Source organism: Abramis brama (assembly GCF_963993115.1).
Source record: "Abramis brama genome assembly, chromosome: 11".
NCBI lineage: Eukaryota > Metazoa > Chordata > Actinopteri > Cypriniformes > Leuciscidae > Abramis > Abramis brama.
The window spans coordinates 3,968,042-3,984,882 of NC_139973.1; positions in this window are offsets into that span (position 1 = coordinate 3,968,042).

A 16,841-nucleotide genomic window follows, 5' to 3' on the forward strand; every position below is an offset into this window, starting at 1 on the left:
TATTGGGACCAACAAAAATCCCAACCCAAAGTAAAATAAATGGAAATATCAAAAATAGCCTATATCAAAAATAACACATATGTAAACCTCTTACATTTTATGATGGCCCTTGGATCTTTGGGACTGGCTCTGAAGTCCGTCCAGGAATCCCCTCAGCCAAAAATGCTGCTGCACTGCTAGACACTGGATGCTTTAGTTATTTAATATGTCACATGTTTGTAAAGTCAGGTAGCCTACACCCATACTATGCTCAAGCCTTACTTGACTGAATTATGTTTTTATATTTAAATTTCAGCTGCTGCCATGTTCTTTTAATGCCTGCAGGATTGCACCTACATGAAAATTAACATTAGGTTGAATAACATACTGTTCTTCCAGTTTCACCTCTGATATTATAACAGTTGGGCAAGTTACTTGTATTACTAACTACAAATGACATCTTCAACAGTGTAATTAGATTAATGTAATAATGACTATCTTTAGAAATTATTGGTCTACTTATTACTAATTACTAAATCCCATGTCAACCTTAAACACTTGAACAATACAAGGAGAGACAAACAGCACTTTTAATGCTTTCAAATAAACAATATACAGTTCCATGAATTATTCTTGAATTGACCAAAGTGTGTAGAGGGAGAAGGTTACATTAAAAATATAACTTTTAAAAATGTATGTTAAATAGCCTATACAGAATTGCTCTATAGTCTAATACAATTACATCAGATTTAACTTTAAATTACAGAAGAATTAAAAGTAATCCCTTTAATTCAACTACAGTATTTAGATTACTTGGTAATTAATTACACCCATCACTGTATAACAGTAATTCAAATGTGAAGAAATATGAAGACCTCTTTTTGTCTGGCGCTGTTGCCATGGTGACTCATAATATCTGTGCTCCATTGATAATGGCTTTTTATAGTTGTGGTGCACGCGCTTAACTCAGAGTCAGTCAACTCAGAGTTGATTGAACTAACTCATTTCAGCTGTTCTGTAACCGAAAACTCAGAGTTCAAGTTTTAACTCAGAGTTGGTTGAACCTCCTTATTGAAACAGGCCCCTGAACAAACTTTCTGTTCCAGTATTAAATACATCTGCAAAAGAAAGAGAACTAACTGCAGAAAACTGAGGAATAATAATAATAAAAAGCACAATGTTTGAGGAATATAAATACATTGCAGCCCTGCAAGCTTGATATGAAGGTAAGATTGCGGTTTTGTTGCTGTAAGACAATGCACAATTACACAATGTCACTGTAAGACAAAAGTAACACAAACTTTGTGGAATCATACACTCTATAAGTCTATATGGCCACTAGAGGACAGTAGAAGCACACTGTCGAGTATACTGTGAGCTGTGGTTAAATCCCGTTCAAAACACTTCAAATGTTGTGTGAAGACAACAAGCATGAAAGACTTGTTTAATTCTAATTGCCTGGGCTAGAAACACTCAGTTAACTCTGTAAAACGTATAGCATGAATCATGATGAACGTATAGCTTTGATCAGATTCGTAAATGGCTTTGTTTTTGTATGGCATCGATTTGTTCAACAGAACGACAGGCCTCATTATAGGCTATTAAAACTTGTATTTTGAATAATCATAACATATTGCTCATGCTGTTGATAATTGCACTAAAACTTTGTAGGATCATGGTCACATAACAATATTTTAGACCTTATTCAGATTACAAAAAAGTATACAAAGTGATGATACTATATGGAACAGTGATGGTATCGTATGGTAATCGTACTATCATATGAAATATACCATGGTATTTATATGGTACCCCAAGATACTTCCAAGACTACCATGACATATTATTATTATTATTATTAGCCTACTTTTTTGTAAGTGTTGTGAACCTTCAGAGAGTGAACAGAAAAAAATCTTTGCAATCATAGATGATAATGCATATTATCTTTGTGAAAATTGAAATAATTTTAAGATGTTTGGTTTGACCTTTGTAGGGGTCAGAGAGACCTAGCACACTATTAAGGTGTATTTCCCAGTTGAAATAGACTACAGAAGGTGCATCCAATCAGCAATTTGAATTTGGGGTCCAAATCTCAGTAAATTGAACAAGATGGTAACCAAATGTAAAAGATGATTCAGTAATAAAAAAATAAAAAAAATAAAAAAAGATGGATAGAGAAAAAATATTTGGTAAAACTACACAATAAAGTATCATTTGTTAACATTAGTTAATTTAACATGAACTAACAATGTAAAATACTTCATTTATTAATCATGTTAATTTCAACATTTACTAATACAATTTTAAGATCAAAAGTTGTATCTGTTAACATCAGTTAATGCACTGTGAACTAACATGAACATGAACATTTTTATTAACTAACAACAGCGAAGGTTAATACTGTAAAAATATATTGCTCATTGTTTCTTTATGTTAGATAATGCATTAACTAGTGATAACAAATGAGACCTTTCTGAAGAGTGTTTTTTGATTTTCCTTATTTGCTACATAGAGATATGCAATACAGTGCATTTAACTACCTATTTAAATGTAAAGTACAAAATATTTTCATATGTAATCTACAATAATCTATATGACCAGTTGACTAATCGTTTGGAATTCCTCAATGAAAATCTGCTTTCAAGTTCATTTGAATCTAAACTAATGTTTGTTGAGTGACTATAGTTGACTCACTAATCCACAGAATGGTTGTCTTCGACATGTTTCTCTACTTAATGTTTTTATAGTCATACTCAAGTCAGACTGTTGTTCAGTTGAACTACTACCGAATCCAAATGTCCTTTTCATGGATGATTGCCAGTAAAAATCACATTAAACAGAACCTACACAAATGGCCGGGTGGGTCACTGATTAAGAGAAGAGAAACTCTACATTTCGGTCCTTCTGGTCGGTGGCGCCGGTGAGAGAGATAAGGTAAACAAAAGCTGTTAAATTTAGGCTAACTTCCATTCCCCCAGAACTGATTGCATTGACCCAAAGTCACAGATAAGCAGCCGTAGAGGATGATAATATATGTCCCATTGCAACTTTTGTGTTTTATCGGCCTCCGACCTGGAACAGCGCTCCCTTAAGAGAGCTCTCCACAGTCTGACAGACCTAGAGTCTGAAAAATACAAGCAGTTCTGAAGCTAGTAACATTCTGAGATCATGTCTTCATCTGCTCAGTTTTTGAAGGTATAGCGTAGATGTACACTAACGGTCAAAAGTTTGGAATAATGTTAATGTTTTTGAAATAAGTCTCTTATGCACACCCAGGCTGCATTATTTCATTAAAATGCAAACAGTAATATTGTGAAATATGATTACAATTTAAAAGAGCTGTTTTTCTATAAGCGTTTTTTTCCGGGTTTACGAGGCAGTGGAGTTTGTGGAAAACACTACATGATGAAATTCATAAGCACCATTTACAGAACTTTGCATAAGTTATTTTGTTGCATAAGTGCTGAAAGCTTGTCTTTGCCAGGAAGTGGAAATAAAGCGCAGAAAATATGAAATCATCCAGCGCATTACCACACAGCGCATTACTTACACACACACACACACACACACACACACACACACACTTGTACATCTATCTTTATGAGGACATTCATTGACACAATGCAAACCGCTAACCTTACCCATCACAACTAAGTGCCTAACCCGACCCCTGACCCTAAACCGACCCTTAACCTCATTATAACCTGATCCCTAAAACCAAGTCTTGACCCTCAAACAGGCCTTTAAAGGCTCTCAGAAAGTGAGGACCGGCCAACATGTCCTCACTTTACTCTCTTCGTCCTCACTCCACTGGTCTAAAACTCAAACTGGTCCTCACAAAGATAGTTGTACAAGTACACACACACACACACTCACTCACTCACTCACTCACTCACCGCTGTTTAATAAGCGGTTCGTCACACACAGCCTCTGTCCTTCAGAAACAGTGCATGGATTGCATGCGGGGTGAATCTATATTTGAGCAAGACTCTTTCTTCAGTTATCATGGCTATATGGCGAATATTGAATGATAACTTCAATTTCAGCCATATAGTATTGCTCCAGAAGACTTGGTATATACACTATCCATTTGAATGAGACCGTAAACAAACTAATAATCTTGATGTGATGCATATTTGCCAGTCATACATTAATAAAACAGGTAAGAAACTGCACTAAAAAAAATCATGATTCATGGCATATATTATTTTGTAAATTTTTTATTCAGATTGCTTAGAATCAGGCATAAATCCGAAAAAATAATAATTTATTCAGGTAAAAAGTATGAACACGGTTTAAATATATGGCAAGCTGTGCAACGAGCAATATTGAATTAAATCAAATGTATGAGATCGAAAGAAATTGGATTTATTGATGATAAATATATAAACCTGGTTATTAAACACATTCAGTTTATTAGTATACCATTAAATAAATCTTGCCTGCTTTTTACCCGTTTCATTTATGTATGACTGACAAATATGCATCACATTAAGTTTATTAGTTTGTTTATGTTAAAACTGTGTCATCCAAATGGATGGAAATTTTATATGCAATTCAAATACATAAACCTTTAATGTAGGCCTAATTTTTGTTTTTTGAATGATATAGCATTCTAGTCATGTGGATTTATTTTATGGTGTTTAATTTCCTTTTTTGAAGCATTTAATAAAATAAAATAAAAAAGGCTTTTGCTGTAAACATTGAATGTTTTATGAAAAGTTTTATGTATTGTTAAAGAAGAATGGCTACAATTTGGAATTTTACATAATTCATAAGCACCATTTGCAGAACTAAAGTGCATCTTTTGCTGAAAACTTTCCTGTCTTTGTCAGTAAGTGGAAAAAAGAGCACTGAGTATTAAATCATCCAGTGCATTTGTTTTTTCCCCCAGTCCAAACATGCATCCCATCATTATTATGAATAGCATAGTTTTGTTCCACAGGGGAAAAAAATACAAAACATTTGGAATTACAAGAGTGTAGGTGGATATGACTTTTTTTTTACTTACAATAATCGACAACTAAATTTGCAGAGATGCAGATATTTCTTTGGGAGTTGCATCTAAGATTGAATTGGGCTTGAATTGGTCAATGAAAACTAAAGTTCCTCAGAACAGTGTGAATCTCTCCTGTAACTCACACACACACTCAGAAGGACCTTGAGGTCATTGTCAGACGTATCATTAAACTTTGGCCAATCAATCACCATGAAAATGTCTCATTTCATGTGCCAACCAATCAAAAGCATCTCGAGTCAAATATACAATTAGCACAATTTAAACATTAATATAAGGAAGCATGCTGACTTAATAATAGCCCATTTACCCCTTCAGTCACATGTATTAGTATTTCATTTGAAAACCTTCTTCTGTTTTTTTTTTATTAATTTAAATAAGATTTTTTGCTGTGCATTCACATAATCCAGTTCTGATGTTTTTTTATCTTTCAGCTTTTATTTGCGACCCGTTTTGAATAAACATTTCTCTCTCTCTCTATGCTGATCTGGCTAATAAATTGGATAGCGCAGGGTCAGTGTGCTTGCTATCAGAGGCGAGTCGCTTCAGCTCGCATCGGGCCGCCTCGCCGCAGGATTGGAGTGACACCCTGCTCACTTATTTGAAAGTGTGCGCTGATTGCTCTCGCAAAAATGCCAACCACACTTTTTTTGTCTGCAAGGAGGAGAGAGAATCTAATCAACTCTTCAGAGAGTCTCTGACGTCACAGGCATTACTTATGCGGTGTGTGTGTGTGTGTCTTGTTATTTGATCCGCTTGCTCTGTTTACAGGCGTTTTAGGGATGATATATCAGTTTTCATCTCAGTCATTCATTTGATTTCTATGCTTATTTATGCACTGCTCGAGCAATATTAGCTTGCATTTTGGGGTCAGTTTTATTGTTGTTGACATAGTTGTGTTTGGAATGGGAATATCAGCATATTGATTACTGCATTATGATCATTGTGTACGGCATACTACTTACTGTAGTGCTTGAAGTCTGTGGTCTGACATGATTTGAAGTTCAAACCTAATGTCCCATGAACACAAACCACACTCATAAAACCAGCCCGACTTGGGCAGATTAGAGCTCTTTCCATTTGCACATCATTTTGTTATCCCAGTTACAGTCAAATTAGCCTGCTCGCTCTTATCACTCACCCCATTGCATTGTGGGATATTCAGACTTTCTTTTTAATTAACTTACAGGCCTTAGAAATGTATGCATTTTTTTTATTTTGAAGAGCAGTGAATGAACTTTTCTAATGTATTTTTAAGGCTTTACTGTAGTTATAGTCATGCCTGAAGGCTGTTGGGTTTGCGCTACTGTTTTTATTAGACAATAATTATAAACTAAAAACGTTAAAGTCACACATTTTCATTAAAATATTGTTTTATTTAGCCAATTCATTAGATGCCTCTTTCAATTCCTTATATTTGATATTGAATGCCAGTACAAAACCGTTTTTCATATGAAAGTAAATGGAAAACTAATTGGAAAATTTGCACATTTGTAAGTTTAGTTTTTATATGTCTATCTTTTGAATTTGATGAGCTTCTTATGAAAGCTTGTTTCCGCCATGGTATAAAACAATATAAAAGATCATTGCGACTTTTTATCTCACAGTTTGGAATTTTTCTCTCACAATTACGAGTTATAAAGTCAGAATTGTGAGATATAAACTTGTAATATGCAAGTTATAAAGTCAGAATTGCGTTATATGTCACAATTGAGTTATAAAGTCCGTTTCTGAGAAGAAAAAAAAAAAGATAATTTTTTTATCTTACAATTCTGACTTTATAACTTAAAATTACTACTTTATATCACGCAATTGTGAGATAAAAAGTTGCAATTACTTTTTAAAAAATGTTTATTCTGTGACCGAAATTAATTTGACCCAAAATACCATAGAGTTTGATTTGGCACATAAGTCATGACCTTTGACATCAGGAATGAAAGATATGGGAAGTGTTTTCTCCTTTCTTTTAGGAGCCTATAATTTGCAATGATAATGTATTGTTGAATTTTATTATTTGCATTTCACATTCCCTTTAGCATCAAAACAGCTGTTTCTCATTTTTGGGAGGCATCCCACCTGTTGAGAAGAACTACTCTAAAGTACTGCAAATAAAACCCGAAAAATCCTGGTAAATGCCACGATTGAGTCACTTTATCCTCTTCAAACCTTCTATTCTTTCTCCTCACACACAGACATGACCACACATACACGCACAAAGTGGGAGACTATTATTAAGAATGTAGTAGTTGTTGGTTTCAGCAGAAATGTCAGCGTGTGTTGTAACCTTTACTCGAGCATGTTATCTGCCTCCATGGCAATGCAATGGGAAAATGAAGGACGAAGACAACGCAATGGGATTTGAAAGGTCCCCATCAGCGTCTGGCCCCGAGGCGCTCTCCCTTTCACAGTTCAGCAACGCCAACACACACCGTTTTACGCGTGCGCGCACACACACGTGGCACCGTAGAGAGAGCTTCAAATGTTGCTATCTGTCTCTGCGCATCTTTATCTGGCCGTATAGGGCTGAACGTGCACTGTCAAGGAATTACACTGCGCTCGGGGAAGCAGGTAAAGTCGCTGAAACAGCTTTGCTAAGCGCATTTGCTCGGTCAGTGGTAAGTCTTACTGACGCTGTTTACTGCAGTCAACAAAATCAATAATCAAAAGGTGGACGTGCTTGTACACTGCGTAGCTTAATGTGATTTACACTAGTAGGACATGCGCATCAACGTCCTTGTTGGTAGTAGGCCTACAACACTCATCAACAAATAAGATTTTAGGGCTAGTGAAGGACATCTTCAGTCATTATAATGGGAGCGATCTAGTTTTGTTGTGTTGTATGATTTCATGATGTGCAAGTACAATGACACAGTGTTTTGTACCTCTAGTGATTATTGAGAATATTTTATTTTGAACCTGTATATATATATATATATTCAGCATTAAATTGATAAAAAATGTTACATATATGATATATTTGAGTGAATATATGATTTCTATTTCAAATAAATGTTTTTTTTAAACTTTCTATTATTCAAAGATTCACTTTTTTTTTGATCAGTTTCCCCAAAAATATGAAGCATCACAACTGTTTTCAACGTTGATAATAAGAAATGTTTCTTGAGCAGCAAATCAGCATATTAGAATGATTTCTGGAGGATCATGTGACGCTGAAGACTGAAGTAATGATGCTAAAAATGCAGCTTTACAACACAGGAATAAATTCAATTTTTCAATATATTCAAATAGAAAACAGTTATTTTAAATTGTAATAATATTTCACAATATTGCTGTTTTTACTGTATTTTTTTATTAAATAATTGCAGCCTTGGTGTGCATTAAAAAAAGCAGACCCCAAATGTATTTATTTCATTCACATTTCCTTATTAATTATTTTTGCAGGTCATAAATGATAAATTGCTTATGATCTTCATTTGTCGCTTTGGATACAAGTATGTAGCATTGATGGACCTGGGTGTGTGTTTCAGTGTGTGATATGAAACATCGCACAGGTAAAGAGATCTTGTATTCCAAAAATTGCGGGTTCAGACCTCTCAAGATATAATTCTTGAGACATCACTGCTGTGCCCACGATACGATTTGCCTGTGAAAGTTATACAAACTGCAAACAAACAGAATCTCTCTCTAGTCTACATTAATTTAACTGCATTGCTAATGTCTGCGATAGAAGGGACGGGGTCCACTGACGTGAGATGAGGCGTTTGTGCCGGTGGTTTTACTGACGCACTGCTCAAGGATGTCTTGTTTACTCTTGAATATTTCGCAAATAATTATTACATGCAATCCACAGACTAGTTCTTCCTTGTGGAACACAAACAAAGATATTTTGAAAATTGTCAATGGGGTCCAATGCAAAATTGTTCAGGATTATTAAAAATAAATGTTCCAAAAGGGGTTTTCCTCAGCAATACCCATTTTGGGTTCCCAAAATAACCTTTCAGTGCTCTTCACTCTTAAAAATAAAGGTTCTTTATTGACATTGATGGTTCTATTTAGAACCTTTGCCATCCACGGAGCCTTTCAAATGCACAAAAGTTTCTTTACATTGGGTAAAAAGTTCTTTCGATTTTTAAAATGTTCTGACTGCTGGTAAATGTGGCCCAAATCTGTTTTTGTTTGTGAATCGGATCTGTTTTTGTCATGACAGTGTGAACAGTGCAAACCACATGGAATCTGATCCTTTCAATTGCGATTTGTGCCACTTCCATGTGGTCCTAAATCCGATACAGGTCAGATGTTTTGCTATGTGACCTCAGTCTGAACAGTCATATTGGAATTTGTGAGACTTTTACGTCACTCTAGATCAACATTCGTCAAGTCAAGTTACCTTTATTTATATGGTGCTTTATATAGTACAGATTGTTTCAAAGCAGCTTTACAGTGATAACAGGAAAATAATGCAACATAGTTTGTTTCGGCTGTACAGCAGATCTAGAAGAAAATAGCGTCATAGTCCAGTTTAAATAAGTTCATTTTTGTTGTAAATTTAAAACACCGCCCGGCTGGGGAATCCAGCTTATTCTGGCAACCCATCTTTTAATGCCTGTTCATAATTGAGACGGTTTTTCTGAACAGGTGACGTCTGTCAAGTGTGACGAATGGGATCTTTCTCACTCTTGCCGACTCTCTCTCTCTCTCTCTCTCTCTCCTCTTTCTCTGCTCTTTTTACCATCATTATTAAGCGACCTCTGCAATTTTCTTTCAGCGGGAAAAAAACAAAATGGGAAATTAATGAAGATGGTGCCTGTCACAGGGAGAGGGCTGGTTAATTGGTTGTTTCCTCTTTTTCTACAGATGGATGAAGTGTTTTACAGCTGTATCTAAGCATCGCTGTGAACCTGAGCATGAGTAAAACACTGATCCGAGACCAGCAGACCACCTAAAGGCCAGTTCACCAAGAACGATAACTATATTAGCATCCCACACCAACACACGATGTTGTTCTGAGGCCTGTATAAGTGCACTACAGTTTTGAAGTCTTCCACTTTAAATGCTGGAGCTCTTTAAAGCAGGATGGATTCTGATTGGCTGTCAATGTTTTTATCATTCAAGCTGGAAAAATTAATTCTGAAAGTGATTCCAGTTATATTGTTTCTCTGAGCTGTTGTGGTTTATAGTTGTGGTGGTGTGTAGTCTGCTATTCTTTTATATTAGGACGATTTGTAGAGCTATATCTTTATTGTTATAGTTACAGTCATCATCCTTGGTGTAAAGCTTAGGATGAATCCATAAAGCTTTAATGCTAACTGGAATGCTAGAAATCAATTTTCATAATAAATGTCAATCTAAGCCAGCCAATCTTTCACGCAGGCTGGTCACACAATTTTTGCATTGGTCTTATGTTGATGCCTGCTGAGTTTGTGTCTTTAGATTAGTTCTGGTACGGTGTTAACTTTTGTTCAGGGATAGATTAAAAGCTGATGTGTTGCAGGCCTTTAGATTGCCATCAAGCTGAGATAAGGAGATTAAACAAATGTCATCCGATGGCACCCTTTTCTTGATCTGTTCAGATGACAGATATGCTTTTGCAGGCTGCATTTGACCACTGAACAGTCTGAAGTGAGACAAGTTTCATTTCAAATACACTGTGTATTTCTGTCCTGTTATGTGTGATTTCTCGAGTGCACGCGTGTCTCAGATTAGGCGTAACATGCTGTCGTCTCAAGGTCAGTCCATCAGAGCAGACCGCTAAAAATCTGCACCCCGCCAATCTTCCTCTGCTACGCTCTCCATCCCATCTTCAGACTCTGTTTTTCTTCCTCCCTCTTTTCCATCACGTATCTTTTGTTCATTTTACCCTCCTCCCCAAAGTGCAAGTGCTGTAAAGCCGAGAGGTCTGTGTGAAGCTCTGTGATTGGCTGCGCTGGGTGGCGGTGTTCACAATCGATTATGCCACGCCGGTCTCTGACTAACAGCTTCTGTGTGCCTCATGCTCTTCTTTTATACCACAAATCTCCAACCCCTCTGCCCTCCGCCCCACTCACCCAATCTGCTCTTTTTCTATGGTCCTTTTCTTCCTCCTTCCCTCTTCTTGCTTTCTACTCTTTCTGCGCCGCGCCGGCAGTTCATGTCTGGCAGAATCACCTGTTTCAGTCTTCTCATAGGAAAGAGAGAAATTACAAATGAGATCTCTTCTAATGTGTCAAATGCTTCTCCTAATAGACAGAAATGACATTAAAGTGAGCAAACTGAGCAAAAACATGCTCATCCATCCATCCATACACATTATGTAGATCCATACACACATCCATACATAGGCCTACATGCATACATACATACATTCATTCATACATACATACATACATACATACATACATCAATCCATACCCATCCATCCATCCATCCATCCATCCATCCATACATACATACTGTAGATCCATACACATATCCATCCATTCATTCATACATACATACATCAATCCATCATCATCCATCCATCCATCCATCCATCAATCCATCATCATCCATCCATCCATCCATCCATCAATCCATCATCCATCCATCCATCCATCCATCCATCCATCCATCCATCCATCCATCCATCAATCCATCATCCATCCATCCATCCATCCATCCATCCATCCATCCATCCATCCATCCATCAATACATCCATCCATACATCTATACATACATACACACACTGTAGATCCATACACATATCCATACATGCATACATACATGCAGACATATCCATCCATACATACATACATCAATCCATCATCCATCCATCCATCCATCCATCCATACATCCATCCATACATCCATACATACATCTATACATACATACACATACTGTAGATCCATACACATATCCATCCATTCATTCATACATACATACATCAATCCATCATCATCCATCCATCCATCCATCCATCCATCCATCCATCCATACATCCATCAATACATCCATACATCCATACATACATACATACATACACATACTGTAGATCCATACACATATCCATCCATTCATTCATACATACATACATCAATCCATCATCATCCATCCATCCATCCATCCATCCATCCATCCATCCATCCATCCATCCATCCATCCATCCATCCATCCATCCATCCATACATCCATACATCCATACATACATCCATATATACATCCATACATACATACACATACTGTAGATCCATACACATATCCATCCATCCATTCATTCATACATACATACATCAATCCATCATCATCCATCCATCCATACATCCATACATACATCCATACATACATCCATACATACATCCATACATCCATACACATACTGTAGATCCATACACATATCCATCCATTCATTCATACATACATACATCAATCCATCATCATCCATCCATCCATCCATCCATCCAAATAAAGTAAATAGTGTCAGTTTTGATTTCAAGACGTTGAATGAAATTCAAAATGTCAACAATGTCTGTGACTTTCTTACACTTAATTTGCCAGCTATTATATTATTGCCCAGCCATTTCTCCACAATGATCTCCCATCATTCTCAGCCTCTCTCCTTCGGCCACAGTGGGGAAAACATGCCTATGAAAACCATTATGAAAATAATGCATCTTTGTGTTTGAGAAATGTGGCGTACGTGTTTGGAGCTCCTTGATTTTGCTTCCTTTGTGTGGTTTTGTTTGTGCTCCATTTTGTTGAGGCCAGTGTGGAGAGAGGAGAATTGCCTGGAGAAGGCTGGATAAAATGTTTCTCTTTCTTTTTTCTTTTTTTTATTATTATTGAAAGGCAGTGAAGCGTTCCCATAGAAGCAGAGGACAGGGTAACGCCTTCATCTGCCTGGACACAATGTTCTGTCTCGCTCTCTTTGCCTCAATTTCTCTAAGAAAAACACAGAAGTCAAATGTACCTTGTGAAAATGAGCTCTACGTGTGTCTGCACATTATAAGGCTGGTCATATACTGTTATGTCTTCTAGGGCTGGGCCTTCATAACTAAACCAGTACAAAAATGTCAATGTTTTTTAGTGTCTATATCTTTATCTATATACAGTTTCAGTATTAGGGGTCTAATGATATCACAATTCTCAAAAGCAATTTTGATACCACAGCAAAAACTGATATGCTGAATCCTGAATGTGGTTTGATCCATCACATACACAAACAAACTAGCAGCAGCATCCTGACAGGCAGCGAGATGAGAGAAGTGAGCAGAGAGATTTCTTCTGGGGTTTAAGGGCCGATGAGAGAGGGAATTGGCCCGTTTGTGTGTGGAGTGTTGTCTTTTTTGATTCCGCTAACTAAAGGATCTCTGGAAAACGCCAGATTGGATGGATAAGGTCATCCACATCTGTTACATCCAGCACCAATTCCTCTATTAAATTAACTTGCTAACTCTGTGAAACACTGACTCAATAGCTTTCTCAAGGTCAAAGTGCATCAGTATGTATTCCAGCACTCTCAGGCTGCGATTGATCGGCGTAATGGGGTTATTAGAGATTAGACCGAGTGCTAATGTAAATAATCGTGGGATATGTGTGTGACGGTTTATGGAGTAATACTGTAAACAATATTTCTATTTGCTCTCGCTGGCATTTTACAAAGTGTTATTTAGCAATGAGAGGGAATTACTGTAGGTAATTCAGGCTAGAAAATATTTTTCTTTCTTTTAATCAAAATGCCAGTGAATGTTGGCATTAGGGATGTGCCTGAAGAGCCGAATACTATGTTCGGAAAGGAATTACACATTCTATGGGGCCCCTAAAGGGACATGGTGATAGAAAAAATAAATATTTTTTTTACTTCTCTTGCAAATATATAGTTTGGTAATGAATTACATTGTATATAATCAGGGAGCCGCTAAATATATGGGGTATTGAAAGCGCTTTTGAATGCATGCTTGCTTTTTACTTTTACTTTCGAATTTGCGATCACATGTACTCTGTGTACAGCCGACTACAGCAGCAAGCCTAACCATGTCCCTTCAGGGGCTCCGTAGAATGTATTTTTCTTTTTCAAAGCCTTTCCGAATGCATATTTAGGCTTCTGGCACATCCCTATTTGACATGGTGCCATATACAGTGAGGAAAATAAGTATTTGAACACCCTGCTATTTTGCAAGTTCTCCCACTTAGAAATCATGGAGGGGTCTGAAATTGTCATCGTAGGTGCATGTCCACTGTGAGAGACATAATCTAAAAAAAAAATCCAGAAATCACAATGTATGATTTTTTAACTATTTATTTGTATGATACAGCTGCAAATAAGTATTTGAACACCTGAGAAAATCAATGTTAATATTTGGTACAGTAGCCTTTGTTTGCAATTACAGAGGTCAAACGTTTCCTGTAGTTTTTCACCAGGTTTGCACACACTGCAGGAGGGATTTTGGCCCACTCCTCCACACAGATCTTCTCTAGATCAGTCAGGTTTCTGGGCTGTCGCTGAGAAACACGGAGTTTGAGCTCCCTCCAAAGATTCTCTATTGGGTTTAGGTCTGGAGACTGGCTAGGCCACGCCAGAACCTTGATATGCTTCTTACAGAGCCACTCCTTGGTTATCCTGGCTGTGTGCTTCGGGTCATTGTCATGTTGGAAGACCCAGCCTCGACCCATCTTCAATGCTTTAACTGAGGGAAGGAGGTTGTTCCCCAAAATCTCGCAATACATGGCCCCGGTCATCCTCTCCTTAATACAGTGCAGTCGCCCTGTCCCATGTGCAGAAAAACACCCCCAAAGCATGATGCTACCACCCCCATGCTTCACAGTAGAGATGGTGTTCTTGGGATGGTACTCATCATTCTTCTTCCTCCAAACACGTTTAGTGGAATTATGACCAAAAAGTTATATTTTGGTCTCATCTGACCACATGACTTTCTCCCATGACTCCTCTGGATCATCCAAATGGTCATTGGCAAGCTTAAGACGGGCCTTGACATGTGCTGGTTTAAGCAGGGGAACCTTCCGTGCCATGCATGATTTCAAACCATGACGTCTTAGTGTATTACCAACAGTAACCTTGGAAACGGTGGTCCCAGCTCTTTTCAGGTCATTGACCAGCTCCTCCCGTGTAGTTCTGGGCTGATTTCTCACCTTTCTTAGGATCATTGAGACCCCACGAGGTGAGATCTTGCATGGAGCCCCAGTCCGAGGGAGATTGACAGTCATGTTTAGCTTCTTCCATTTTCTAATGATTGCTCCAACAGTGGACCTTTTTTCACCAAGCTGCTTGGCAATTTCCCCGTAGCCCTTTCCAGCCTTGTGGAGGTGTACAATTTTGTCTCTAGTGTCTTTGGACAGCTCTTTGGTCTTGGCCATGTTAGTAGTTGGATTCTTACTGATTGTATGGGGTGGACAGGTGTCTTTATGCAGCTAACGACCTCAAACAGGTGCATCTAATTTAGGATAATAAATGGAGTGGAGGGGGACATTTTAAAGGCAGACTAACAGGTCTTTGAGGATCAGAATTCTAGCTGATAGACAGGTGTTCAAATACTTATTTGCAGCTGTATCATACAAATAAATAGTTAAAAAATCATATATTGTGATTTCTGGATTTTTTTTATTTTTTATTATGTCTCTCACAGTGGACATGCACCTACGATGACAATTTCAGACCCCTCCATGATTTCCAAGTGGGAGAACTTGCAAAATAGCAGGGTGTTCAAATACTTATTTTCCTCACTGTACATGTAAAAATAAGATTTTTTGCATTGTGAATTTTCCTGTTAAAACTGCTAAAATATGCATTTATTTAGCATATTATGAAGTTATATAGATGCCACATATATTTTATTTATAGTTTTAATTTTTGGATTATTGTGACTGTCAGTAGGCAGACCTTTTATTGAACAAAGCTTGTTGGTTTGAAAATATTTACACTTTCAAAAGTTTGGGTTCTGTATGATGCTTTAAATTGATGTAATTTTTCTGATGTTACAGAAAGTTTCTATTTCAAATAAATGCTGTTCTTCTGAACTTTCTGTTCATCAAAAAATATAATACAATTTCCACAAAACATATGAAGCAGCACAACTGGTTTCAACATCAGTAGCCTACTAATAATAAATGTTTCTTGAGCAGCAAGTCAGCATATTAGAATGATATCTGAAGGATCATGACACTGAAAAATTCAGCTTTGCATCACAGGAATGATTTACATTTTACAATATATTCAAATAGAAAACTGGTATTTTAAATTGTAATACTAATTTTCATCAAATAAATGCAGCCTTGGTGTGCAGAAGAGACTCTTTCAAAAACATATAAAATCTTTAAACGCTACTGTAAATAACGACTTTGTACATGTTGATGAACATTGCATCTAAAATTAGTCAATCAATAAACAAAATGTCACTTTTTAAAGTTTTATTTAATTTGTATTTTAAATCCAAAATGTTCAAACGTTTCCAAAATCACTGGGGTTACTCTTGTAATAGTGTATTTGAAAAGTTGTATGATATGAATGTCTTACTTATCACCTTAATTACAGGTTAATTTGATTCACACGCTGACCTGTAGGCCGCCTTTGTACTCGTGAGATCAAAACACGGCATCCATTTGCTCTGTGAATGATGAAGATACACCGGGACAGCAGCAGTGAGTAAGGTAGATTATAGCTGACAACTAATGCTATCATAATGCAAGCATGCTCATCACTTTGAACTCCAATAACTCTCCATATCTCATTTCTCACCCTCTTTAGTCATTTAGTGTGCAGACAGGCAGTCTGCATATTAGCACATGAAAGCAAGACACGGAGACCATTACAGGCTCATGTGCTCACACCTCCCTCTTTAGAAGAATTGAGAAGCACAAAATGATGTGACGAAAAGTTATAGACTAAAAAAAAAATACAAAAATAAAGTAATTTA